The following is a 13,272-nucleotide window of genomic DNA, read 5'->3' on the forward strand; positions in this document are numbered from 1 at the left end:
TAAATAAACTTTTCCATAGGTGCTGGCATAACTCCATATAGTCACAACTCCTGAATTTTAAATTTGTTTCTGCTAACAAAATGAATGATCCTTTTGATTTTGGTCCAGAGGACACAGCATCAACTTCTTCCAAAAATAATCTGGAACACTGATTTGTCTTTTTTTCCACCATGTTATGGTTCATTCTAAATACCTCTAAGATTAGAAAAGAAGTCACTCAACCTACTGACAAGATTACCTTGTTGTTGTTTTTTGTTTGTTTTTTTTCAATATCAAAATGTTAATTGAGATTTGTCATTTGTAAATCTATATTTTGGGTTTGCTTTTAGTTCTTAACAAAGGTTCCAGCAAAAGAAGAAACAAACTTTGTAAGGTGTTACTGAATTATTTTGAGTTATAATCTGGTTTATCAAACATTACTTTCCCTTTATCTTTGAGCTCCAAATTTCATGTCATGGTTTTGGGGTTTCTTGGAGATTTAGTTGGTTTGTTTAGTTATTTTCCTCTTGGCTTCATTTTGTTCCTGTCATTTCTGACAGTCATCATCAGTGTTGAGTTTCTGTTTAGCTTGACATTTATTCAGGTTCCCAGTCAGTTTGTCCTCTGATCCTTAACTCGATACACCTGTTGCTCATCAGCAGGTTTCCCACCTGTTCTCACTCAGTAATCACCATCCTTGTATATAAGGCTCCTTGTTAAAGTTTTTCTGTTTTGTTTAACTCAGTCTGTGTTAGATCCTCATATGGAAATCTTGCTCTAGCTCAGTATTGCTGCATTCTTGTTTTGTTTGTTTTTTCCTTAAAGTATACCTTTTCTTTTCTTTTTGTTAATTACTAATATTTTTGGAGTCTTCCTGTCTGCTGCCAGCATTTTTGTACTCAAATCCCCGACCACCCACCGTTAAATGTTGTGACTGTTTTAATACCCATTGAAGAATTAAAATATGCAAATGCTATTGCATTTTTCACGTCTCTATAATTATCTTACATGCTTTGTTAGACCTTATGCTCATCTTTTAAAGAGAAGTTCTGAATCACTTTGTTGTGGACCCAGACACAAAAAAATATTTATCTGCAGTAATATAGAAGTTAAGATTAATTTCCCATTATTCAGACAAATCACATAATCTAAGTATTTTACTTTTATGCAGCTTTTTATGGTGAAAGTAAGCAACAAATGTTAAGGAGAAAAAAGAAGTGGGTTGAAAAAAACAGTTTGCAATAACCATTTATGCCACTAAGAGCTTACTGCCTCTTTTCATCAATTTAAACGAATAACACCTACTTCTGAGAATACACAGAGGCCAAACAAGAGAGCATGAGTAAATGTAAAAATGTATCTTGTGGTAAAATCTCTAATTGACAGATCAGTTTTTTATGCTTTGTTTTAACCAAACTAAGCCTAATAGTGGATTTTATTTCACAGCACACCCTTCTGGTTAATTGAAGTACAGGATGTGCTTTGGTCTTCATTGGAATCCTGAAGGAAGTGTTTTACTTTGCAGGAGCTTTCTTCTCCATGTGTGTTCACCAGCTCGTTCCTGCAGCACTTTACAGCAGGGTTTTAAAGCTTTTTTTTAAAATAAATAAATAAAAAACAGCTAAGTGGTGTGGACTTAACAGCATGAAGCTGTGAAAGTGTATATAAACTGTAACACAGAACCATTAGCTGTGTGAAGCAGCAGACTGGCAGCGTGATGTTCACAAACACTTTGAAGGAAACAAATTCATCAGAGGAATGTCACACTTGCTATATATTACTAATACTCATTGTTTTTGTGCTTGTCTTTTGATGGCTGGAAACTAAAGCTGAAATGGGAAAAAAAGACTATTGTATAGTGAATTAAAGGCGTCTCAGATTGTTTAATTACAGGCTTCTGAGGCATATTTTCCAAATAAATATGTGTTTAATCATAACTTTCAGCAACCTGGTGACATTACAGTTTAGTTAGTTAACTTTTTTTGATATTAACAGCTGATTTAGTTTAGCATTAATTTAAAAAAAGCTGCCATGCTGTCAAGTTGTTAATGATTTTATATAGTCTAAATGAGTATTAAATGCAACCATAAACCTTTTATGTTTAATAAAATGTAATGCTCTAAACAGATGGCAAACAGATAACATCCAGCTGTTATTTATGTCTGAAAACATGGTGATGTAACATCATCATAATGCAAGAAATAAACAAACAAAAACCCATCCACCATTCCCAGGGTCGGCTTTTTATTATTATTATTCTTTTCTTTAAGCTAACAATCAATTCAGCCTTTCGAGAATTATAATGAAAGTAAACAGTTTTGTTTGTTGTTCTTTTTCCAACGGTCTGTGTTTCAGTTGTTTCACAGCTAATGTTCCAGCCTTTATGCAACAGCTGCAGCCACTAAAACACATTTGTTGCCCTTGACACAATGGGTTACCAACAGAGGGCACAGTTAGTTCAGATTGTGACACTGAACACATCCACAGAAAATAATGTATGTGAACCAATATGTAGTCCTTGTAATCAACTGTTTTGTACTTTTAAAGTATAGCATTAATAAGTAGACATTTCTCTAAAATCTGATCATAATACACAGCATCACGTTGCAAGCATAACTTGAAATTAGCTGAATGCACCATTTGTGAAATGTTACAGAGAGAGTGTTGTATTTTAATTTTCAAAAGTTCAGTATTTAGAAAGAGGGAGAAAATGTTTATGTGCTTATACTGACGAGCTCACCAAAAACAAAATGTTCTCTTCATTGAACAGATCCTCTCATAGGTGTTGTTTTTTGGCTTGAAACGTTTCTGTTATGGTTCCACCCGCACTGCTCCAATCCACCTTGTTTCCAGCTGCAACAAGAAACAGCCTCTCAGGAGGGTTTCAGGAGACAAAGCAGAGCTGACTCCTTCCCTGGGAGTCTTGAAAATGTGTCTGATGAAAGTGTAAATAGACCTGAGGTGGCTAACATGATTACTTTATCAATTTTACATAATACAATGTGTCTGATGCTTTGCAGTGTCATTATTTGTGGACATCTAAGGCTACAGTCCCCAGCTGTGAATAGAAAACCAAAAGAAAAGCTCTGGATCTATTATTATGGTCTGCATTAGGTGTCTGTCAGCCTTTTTCTACTGATACAGTGCTGGTGTCATTACTTAACTGAATCAGATATGTTTTCAAGCCTCAGTTTTCTTTGTTCCGGTCACCTGATTTAGGTTTTTTTTGTGTAAACTCTTGCTTGTATGCATTGTGTTAAGCAGTAAGACATGTGAGCATGACCAATAAATCACAGAAAAATTCAGTCATAATTTAAAAGTGAGGCAAATCTGAGACAAATCACATGACCTGTTCAAAGATGCACTGCCTGGCTGGTCTGTTTCTAAGGTGCAGAAAAGGATTGTGGGAAAAGAAAGCAGCCATAGAAAAGCACAAAGGTAGTCACAGAGTTGAGTCAAAGAGCTGGTAGAATGTGATGAGTCTAACAGGATACTTTTTTAAATTTCTGTCTCCACCACAGCAAAATGCTACATGGTTATTCCACCCCTTGGTCCTGCTGATCTGAACCATATCATATGCATGTTCACTGCAGGAGCTGGGGGTGGAGAAGAGCAAAGTAGTAAAGCTATATTTAGAAGCTTTTCAGGGCCACACTTCAGAGAGAGTATTATGACTGGTACAACAAGCATAATGTGTAAATTAAAAAAATAAATCAATTAGTCTCTCACTGAAATAATCAGTGCTACACAGGCTCAAGATCTATTATGTGACTAATGAAACCAAAATTAGTTTGTTACAATGACCACAAGCTAATCCACCAGCAATACAAATTAACAAAAATTTTCCCTTGTGTTTTTTTTCTATCCCTTTAGAAACCAACCACAAAAAATGCCTTTACCTTATGTCATAGATACTGCAACAATCTAGGATATCGTATTAAAAAAATAAAATTTTCATCTGCAAATGTAAAAAGAATCTGCAAAAAAACAGCATATATGCATCATAAATGAGTGTCCCATTAAATTTATGCACAGTTACCACATAAAGCTAAAAAAAAAAAAAAGCGAGATAGAGAGAATACTCCTTCATGTAATTTTTATGACAGGCCTTTTCAGGGCACATCTTTAAATGTTTCACTTATTCACTGGTTGTCAGATTAAGCAACTTTTAAGCCACATGTTTGATAGGAAAAGCTAAAGATTGTGCACCTGTGTTGACAGGAAAGGAAGTGTGGCTCCTTAGGAACAAATTTAAACAAAACATCACCATTTTCATGTCTTTCAACTCACAGAAAAACATGCCAATAAACTGGAACATCTTCCTTCACAAAATGCTGTGCAGCTACAGAGATGCAGGCCAGTTCTCCAAGGGCCGTGAGGCAGAACCAGCTTCGCACTGACGCTGCTTTAACAAGAGGAAATGTGCGTGTTATCTAAACAACAGATGAGCCAAGATTCAAAACTGCCCATGGTTCATCTTCAACCTCAGGTTGGTGATAAAGAGAGCCCGTTATCTGCAATGCAAGGTAGTTAAGTGGTTGCCACACATTTTAATCCCATGTCACACCGTTTATAAGCACAAGTAATTCAACAACACACCTTTTGAATTACAGCTACGAAAATCATAAATGAGACTAATTGAAAAGCACACCTGCTCAGCTCCTAAGACACAGGAGGATACACAGATGATGCTGTGAAACAAGCAGAATAAAATATGACCTTACCTTGTGCGAGATGAACTATCCTTGAGGAATAAATCGGTTTGAACGTATCACAGTGCCCCATTACATGGTAGAAATAGATGCAATTACACGATGGTTGTGCAGAATATAAAACAGCAACTGCTTCAGTTCAGAACATGAATGTCGAGGCAGGTTGTTTTTGGATTCTGTAGATAAATTTGAAATAATGATGCATATTGACAATCTACGTTGTATTTGTTTCATTTTGATTTCTTGTTTTTAAATTTCACATGCTCGATTTCATAGAGCAGATTTTTTTTCTTTGTTTCACTCAGTTTAATTTTGTTTTGTCAGTCAAACTAAAACATCCAGCCATCCAGTCATTTTTGTATCCGCTTTGTACCTTAACACAATATAAGTTTGTATTTCTATCTTTATTAGCCTAAATTTAATTCACACTTTAGCCTAAACCTAGTCCAGAAATGACGCTCCACTGTATTTATATTAGGCTTTGGTCCTCAAAAGGACTACTGCTCCTGATACAGTGGGTGTGTATACCAGAAAAGGTCCTAAAAAGGTAACAAAATACAGGAATGTATGCACACACTTAGGGTTAATTCAGAATCACCAATCAACCTAACATGCATTTTTCTTTCAGACACTTTTATTTAAGCAGCTTAAAAGGGCTAGTTATTTTTCCAATGACTCTCCAAGATATTAACTACATATCCAGATGCTACAAATTAAAATTTTTAGCCTAAAAAGAAAGGTTAAGCAATGATGCAACTTCTTTTGACATAAATCAAATTTTGATAACGGTTTTTATCAAGCTGCATAACATAATTAATTATAAGTAACATATGTCAAAATTAAGTCAAGTTAAGAGTAATTAAAAATGTGCAATAACATGAAGCAATAAAAAAGGTTATTTGTCTTTCTATTCACAGTGCTTTCCTTATCTTTATCACATGAACACATTTGACCTTTTACTACTCGACACTTGTGTCCTTGACAATGGCCTGCAACAAACCTGAGGTATAAATCAAAAGGACTGAACTTGTTGCTTTGAGGAGATGATTTACAGAAAAACCATCACAACTGTCTGCTTGAAAATATGAGTTTACACACATCTGCATGGCACAAAGCACGTTTTGTTCCCACAACATTAAAAAAATTGACTCATGGTTGTCTCAGACCTTCAGCTCACATTAAACCTGATGGCAGGACCTTGACCTAAATTCTGAGGATGTTGATTTAGTCAAATTACTCCTTTAGAGGTCAGCAAATGCAAATAAATGTTTGTGACTGTTTTTTTTTTTATTGTGTGTAACAAGTAACCATGGCAACAGTAAAAAAACAAAACAAATTCATCAGCCATATTTTGATTGCCGAGCGTATAAAGTTTATAAATGAGACTTTCTAAAATGACTGCCTCCTATGTCAGAACCAACCACAATGATTTAAGTACAGCTGGTAAATTGTCAGACAAGCTAAATAAAAAAAATAACTCTTCTACATGTAATTTCTGAAAAATAACACACATGATCTTTTGTTTGTATTTTATTTATTAATAACATATTTACTATATACTCAAGTGGCAAAACAAAGCACGCTAAATGATATTTTTGCTTTTGTAAATTGTTTCTTATCTCCAGTGAAGCATAAAAGAAGTTTATGCACAAGTATAAAATGTAGACACCCTTTATGCCTCCTGCAGTGCTGATAGTTGGAGATATATTTGAGCTCACTGAGCATTCAGTGCTCGGCAGGATTGCAGGATGACAGGATGACAGGATTTGTCCTTGTTATGGCAGCTTGGGGGTCTTTTAGGTGAATTATGAAACAGGTTTTTTTCTTTTTTAGCTGTGATACATTTTGCAGCAAAGGACTTAGTAATGTACTTTGGTGTGTTTTTAAAAGCAGAGTTTTACAACAATGGATATAGTACTTAAATGTGAGTGTTGATGGGAGTGCAAAATACTATAAGTTAACTTTGCAGTAATTCAAGAATTAATATAAAAATGATGGAACTTTGTACATTGCAAGAAGGTTTTCAAATTAATGCATAATGCATGTGGAGATGAGTGTGAATGAACAAACACTTTAGAAATTTGGAAAATGCATTACGAATTCATAAGTCGAGGTGAAAAAAAGCAAGGGAAATCAAAGTATTCTATGGTTGTTCCAGCTTTAAATAAACATTTCCTTCTGCTGAATTATCTCCCATGATTATGCTTCTTAGTAAAAAATCAATTTAATCTTTTTATTCCTAGAAAGATGATGCACCATCAGGAGGTTTTTTTGTTTGTTTTGTTTTCAGTAAAACTACCTTGTAAGGAAGTAGTGATTCTTAGTTATCTCTTATCTCAAACCCAACCTGCTCCTGAGCAGATTAGGTTTCTTGCATGCGTTGCTATAGTGATGCACTGTTTAAAACAGAAACCGGCTTCTAGACACAAAGATGTAAAGACACTAATAATACCTTGTAGTACAAGCAAAACTATTTTTCATGAGTGATTTTTTTGAAGTGCTGAAACTATATTTTCTATTTTGTTGTGTTGTGAAATGCTGTCTTGTTTTCTCATTGTTGCATCTTATAATTTACCCTTTTTTAAATTTTTTAAATAAACCTGATTGAGTGATTTAATCTAACAGTGCCTGGAAATGAATTTTTTTCCACAACAATTTCATACCATGACCCGGATTCAAACCGGTACAAATCATTATATGATCACCGCCAACACGTCAAACAAGAACCATATATGTAAAAGGGCATTATTGACTTGGGACCCCACTACATGTTTATTTCCACCAAATCCAAACCTATTCTTTGTTTGTTTATAAAAATGAAGACATTACACAGACCTCTGGTAATCAGATGAGCTTCCATTCTCACTGTTGGCCAGGATATCAAAACTACTGACTTCAGCAGATCTCATTTATGATGATGTTGTTGTTGTTCAGTATCAACTCTATTAATGGCTTACTTGCATAGCTTTGAGGCTCAAATTAATCCACAGCAGCCTAATAGATTGACTTTTGCACCCTGTGATAATTGGGGGGTAATAAATTCATGAAAATAATCAATATGTAATGGAAATGTCAACATAGACCACTAACCTTTTCTGACCATCTCCATTGTAAGTGTTTCCCAGACTGTGGCTGCTATAATTTAGTGCATTTATTGCCTTTTTATGAGGGGGTTGTAGGAACTCATAGTAAAAGAAGGAAACAAAAACAGAACTGACTGTTAAAAACATATTGGACCATCCAAAAGTGAAATGTTCCCTGAAATCCAAATGATGCTGCAGCTGTCTCTGGTGAAAATAGTTTCACACGTACACACACGTTCACACGTACACACGTAGGTCGTTCAAACATAAACACCGAAACAAATCTCCAGCAGAAACATCCGTGGTGCACGTGCAGCTGCAGTTGAGCTCAATGCTTGAAATCAATGCAGATAGATAAGGTACTTGGTCAGATAAAGACCACTTGAATTGTTTTGCGTTAGGTGTGTACAGCCATAACTCTCTTTTTCTTTGTACATCAAAACAAAACAATACCCATTCAATATGAAACAGCATCTGTAATTTGCCAAAAATAATCAGACAATAATGACAATTGATTTAGAAACCAACAATGAAAATTGCTTTCTCAGTTTTTCTTTCTTTAGTAACTTTATGAATACAAACACTGAGCTTGGACTTTTAGTATTGTCTGAATATAGAATTGAGTTTCCAAATCAATCAAACAGCTTAAAACTTGAGGAACTATTTCTACCAAAGATTACATGCTTTTAACTGCATGCTTATCTGTTGTGGAAAAAGAGAATCTTTGTCTTCTTTTGTGCTTAAAATTCTAAACATCTACAATATAATTCAAGGTCTAGCATTTCAAGATGGCTGCCTTTCATATCAAAGTTTATCTTATGTTGAGAAATGCCAAAGTTGTAGCCTTTTTGGTCAAACCTTAAAAAACTTCTCAATCTTGTGGAATATTGTGAGATATTAACTCAGTTGACTCTGGTGGCCATGTTAAATTAAGTTGGCTCCAAAAGGTAATGTGTTTAAAATTAAAATTAAAATTAAAATCCGTGCAGCTGTTTATGAGATATGTTAACAAACAGACTGAGTAGACTCCAAACAGTTAATGGTGAAATTTTAAGTTTTTAGCCCTCAGATGTGTTGGGATCAGTCTCCGCTACTACCACCCAACACTTTAGGTCAATTTATGTAAAACTGACTAGGATATAGTAATTTTTGTGGGGGGTTTTTAAGGTCAGTCATTTTAAAAAGGGTTAACTCTAATAGTAGTAGATGTACATCTATTATTACTTTCTGCAAGTTTCATTACATTTGTTTAGTTTACATTTTGGTAATAGTCAGACACATGAAAACATGCTGACACAGACATGGGCAAAACATTATTCTCTGCCTATTGACTTTAACAGATATGTAATCACAAATTATATATTACGAATTAGAATTTTACATTAATAGTAAACTTTTTGGACAACAATTTATATCATTGTTATGTCCTCACCTTTCTCCATTTCGTCCATGATAAGTCATCAGTATTCAACAAAATATAAAATGGCCACACAATAAAACACCTTAGTTTGTTTGCTGATTTATTTTCCAGGAACGGCAAACTGGTGGGAACAGCGGCAGGTCTGTTACCAACTAAAATGACGTCCAGACTGTGAGTAAATCAAAGAAACAAAGCAGATTTACTGGAAAATAAATAAACTTAACTATCGTGATAAATCTTCACCAGTTTAATCTGCAGTAATGGTCCAATACTTCATTTCAATTTATAGCTTTGTTGTAAAACCGTCACTTATGTTGCAGTCTAATAAATTAAAGGTTGAGACCCATCATTTGAGATGAATCTGACTCTTGGTGCAACAGTCTTAGATGGACAGTAGTTAGAAGTAATAATAGGTGTTTCTGTGCTTTGTTTTTCAGTGCATTCTTTACATTACAAAGTTCATATCATATTTTCACCTTATTTTGTTGTACTAGTCAAGCAGGACCAGCATGTACAGTACAAAAAACCCAGATAAGCATTATTCTTATTGCACTTTCAGTCTAGCTGCTATAAATGCTATAAATGGATTCAACTGTTACATATTAATTTACAACAAGAAGATAAGATAATAAACAATAACATGGGAAAATACAAGAGATTAGTTCACATTCATGTTGAATTATTATTCCCATTGATGGCGTAATTGCAAAAACCTTTTGTCTACATTCAATTAACATTTGGATTTTTCAAGTGTTTTGACATTTTATTGTGCGGTTCATTATCACCATATTGGCCAAGCTGTGATGTGTCACGTATAACAGAGAGGCTTGTCCAATTTATGGCTTTAAATCTGTCCTTAACGGTCTGATTTGCAAACTTGACTTTGGAGACATTTGTGGAGGATTTTGGGGTATTTTAGTATTTAAAATATTTTAAAGCCACTATTTCACTGAATTTCAGTGAATAAATCTAGATTTTGATAAATATGTCTATTTCATTTAATATGTAGATTTGACTACTGGCAAGACCAGGTTAGTTCATTTTAACATAAAAACCAATTTAAAATGCCCAATGTCTGTAAAATGCAAAAATGTGCTGCAAATACCACAACATAAAGAGAAAGCAAAGGGATCATTGCTTTAAGTATGTGCATATTGTGAACATCAGCTTACATTGAAGAAAGTGAAACTAATAATAAAATTTGGAGTCCTCTTATCGGTTTTGAAAATAAGTAATGAATAACATTAGCTGTATTAGAATTCCTTGAAACAGTCATAAAATGTTCGGCGAGTTGCCTTTGATGCTGATTTAAAAGAATCATGAAGCCTTACAAACTAACATTGTCTCTACTTCAGTCCCTCCTGTTACAATAATAAACACATTAATAATGAAATGCATGCACCCATATATAAAATGCTCTACTTTTTGATTCCTGCCCACTTCTGGTTTTGTCACAGAGTATAAACTGTATGACTCAGAGGGCTTTTGCAATCTTGTCTTCCGATTCAGCCCACATAACACCACAGAAGTGTTTGGGAGCAGAAGTAAAGAAGTATTTTAAAATCAATTATTTGTTTTGTGAAAATATTGTGCTAATATCATTTAGCCTGAGCTACCAAGGGCTTCAGCATTCTGAACGAGTTAGTTTATTTAGATTTTCCATCGCTATTCTTGCAAAAAATAATTTTAATTTAATAGAAAAGCATAAAAGCATAAAAAGGTAACAGATTGATTTTCTTCAAAAGTGGTAATTTAAAATTTTAAATTACCACTTTTGTCGCAATTCTTACATGAAATATAGATGTCATAATCAGATTAAAAACATAGTGAAAGAGTCGTTGAGGTTGATGTGTTGTCATTATGTCTTTGTTTGATTAGCTTCGTAACAATGTTGTTAAACTGCAACTAACGACAGCATCTGTTGCTGAAATTTTGGAGTTTCGAAAGCTAAAAAACCCAAATAACACTGATGTAAGCCCTGTTTCAAAGAGCACCAACTGATGGCTTCTTTACTTGAATTCAGGACTGTGGCTGATATTAACATTCAACATCTTCACATTTAGAAAATGTGGGACAGAAATGACTCTCTTAACAGTAAGATGGGTGAGTGGATCAGATGAATACTCAAAGATACTCTATCCACACACAAGTGGACTGTTTACTTTCCTTCACCTTGAGTAGTGTCCATTAGTCTTCTCTTGTCTGAAAAACATTTCCTTGTGACTTGGAAACTAATTTTACATCTCAAAAAGACAAAAAAGACCCAGGTGGTTTGGTCATCTCTGACGATGGCAGACAAAGACTAGCTTTAATTAGCTTCAGGGTGGTGATGACAAACCAGGAACAGCTCAGATGTTTTAACCTGAGCTCAACCTCAGTCATCACAGGAAGTGAAATGTCAAAGTCATGTTCACCATCTGTGCCCAGTGCTTCACAACCCATCAGACCATGACAAGGTTTTTTTTAATAATTCAGCTAATTTTAAATTATTAACAGTCATCAGACTACATTTTTTCTTCGTGCAACTTGTCACGTCCATTTTACTCTGCCCACACATTTCCTGTGGACAGACCTCACGTTTTCCTGGTAGTCTGTTTGTCTGATTTCAAAACTGATTACCTGACATGAAGATTATTGATTAACAACGCAATCATGTACCACTCCCAGCAGTTTGCACTGACTGCATGAAACACACAGTGCAATTACTGATGACTAATAAAGGCTCTGAAGGAAGATGGTGGCATTGCTCCATGTTTTCATTAGTAATTCATACCTTATACCAACTTATTCAGAGCAAAGTCACAAAGAACTAAAACGTATCCCTTAATAGACTCAGTGATAATGTACGCTGCCATTCTGACACTGAGCTGAATCGATGTAGAAAAAACAACCATTACTATTGTTTCTTTGGACAGAAACCACAGCATCTGGAGGAAACCAACTTAGGTGGGTAGATTTAATGAACTGGGTCCAAAAATACTATATTGTGAGAAGCACCATATAAGAACATTAACAAAACGTATTTATATTAATGCACTGCCCAATACGGTTTGCTATACACATAGAACAAACTGGAAATTGGTTGTGAATACAAATCGTCAAATGTACTGGTGATTGGAATTACAGGCTGTGGCTTCGAGCTAAAAATAAAATGGAACCAGATGATTTAATCAATATCTGCCCATAAGTGCCAATAAGGGCTTCTGGCGGGTCCAAATCAACTTGTGTAGCAACTAACATTTACCTTGAAGCTATATAAAAATGGATTTTCTCCTGGTAATCATAATTTTATGATTCTCACATGCCACATATGTTATTTTTAATAAAGTGGGGGCTCAAATTGAATAGTGCAGGTACTGCGCAAATTGCAAAGACATTCACAATCAAAAGTGGTCATTATAATATTCGAGCAGGTTGTTAATCAAAAGTGTTATTGTTTCCTAGTGTCTGAAGCTGAATGCAAAAGGAAAAAATAACTATCACATTGTAATTAGCAGGCGAATCACCATGTGAAGTGGATGCTCTTACCCTTTAATAATATTTGCACATAAAAAGGTCAGAAGTATCATGAATGACATCAGAACTGCATAGACAGACAGCAGTGATAAACACACTTCCTATAAAGTTTTTATGTGTGGGTTAAAGATTTGTGTTGACAGTTTCAGATAAAAGAGCAACGCCAGTGATTGGGAATATAAATATAAAAGAAAAGAGATGTCATGTAAACAAATGTGGCAAACATGTTGTAAAAGTTAACTGAGTTGCAGAAGCAGATGAAACAAAACATTATGTAGCCCAAATACTGTTTTTTCTTAAACCTCTTAAAATTTTTGCACTATTCCAAAAGTTAGACAAAAACTAGGTGAAATATTGCACTTTAAAATTTATGATTTATTTATGTGTAACTGGATGAGCTGAACTATATTGTTCATTTAAACCATGCATGAATAAAACTTAAGCTGCTGCTTGTTAACATTCTGTCAATCCAGTCATGTTGTAATAAACCTGGTTAATTCTAAACTGATGAAATGCTGCTTTATTCTTTACCACATCTTGTAAATCCTATAGAGTTTTGTTT

The sequence above is a fragment of the Kryptolebias marmoratus genome, linkage group LG4 (genome assembly GCF_001649575.2).
Source record: "Kryptolebias marmoratus isolate JLee-2015 linkage group LG4, ASM164957v2, whole genome shotgun sequence".
Taxonomy (NCBI): Eukaryota; Metazoa; Chordata; class Actinopteri; order Cyprinodontiformes; family Rivulidae; genus Kryptolebias; species Kryptolebias marmoratus.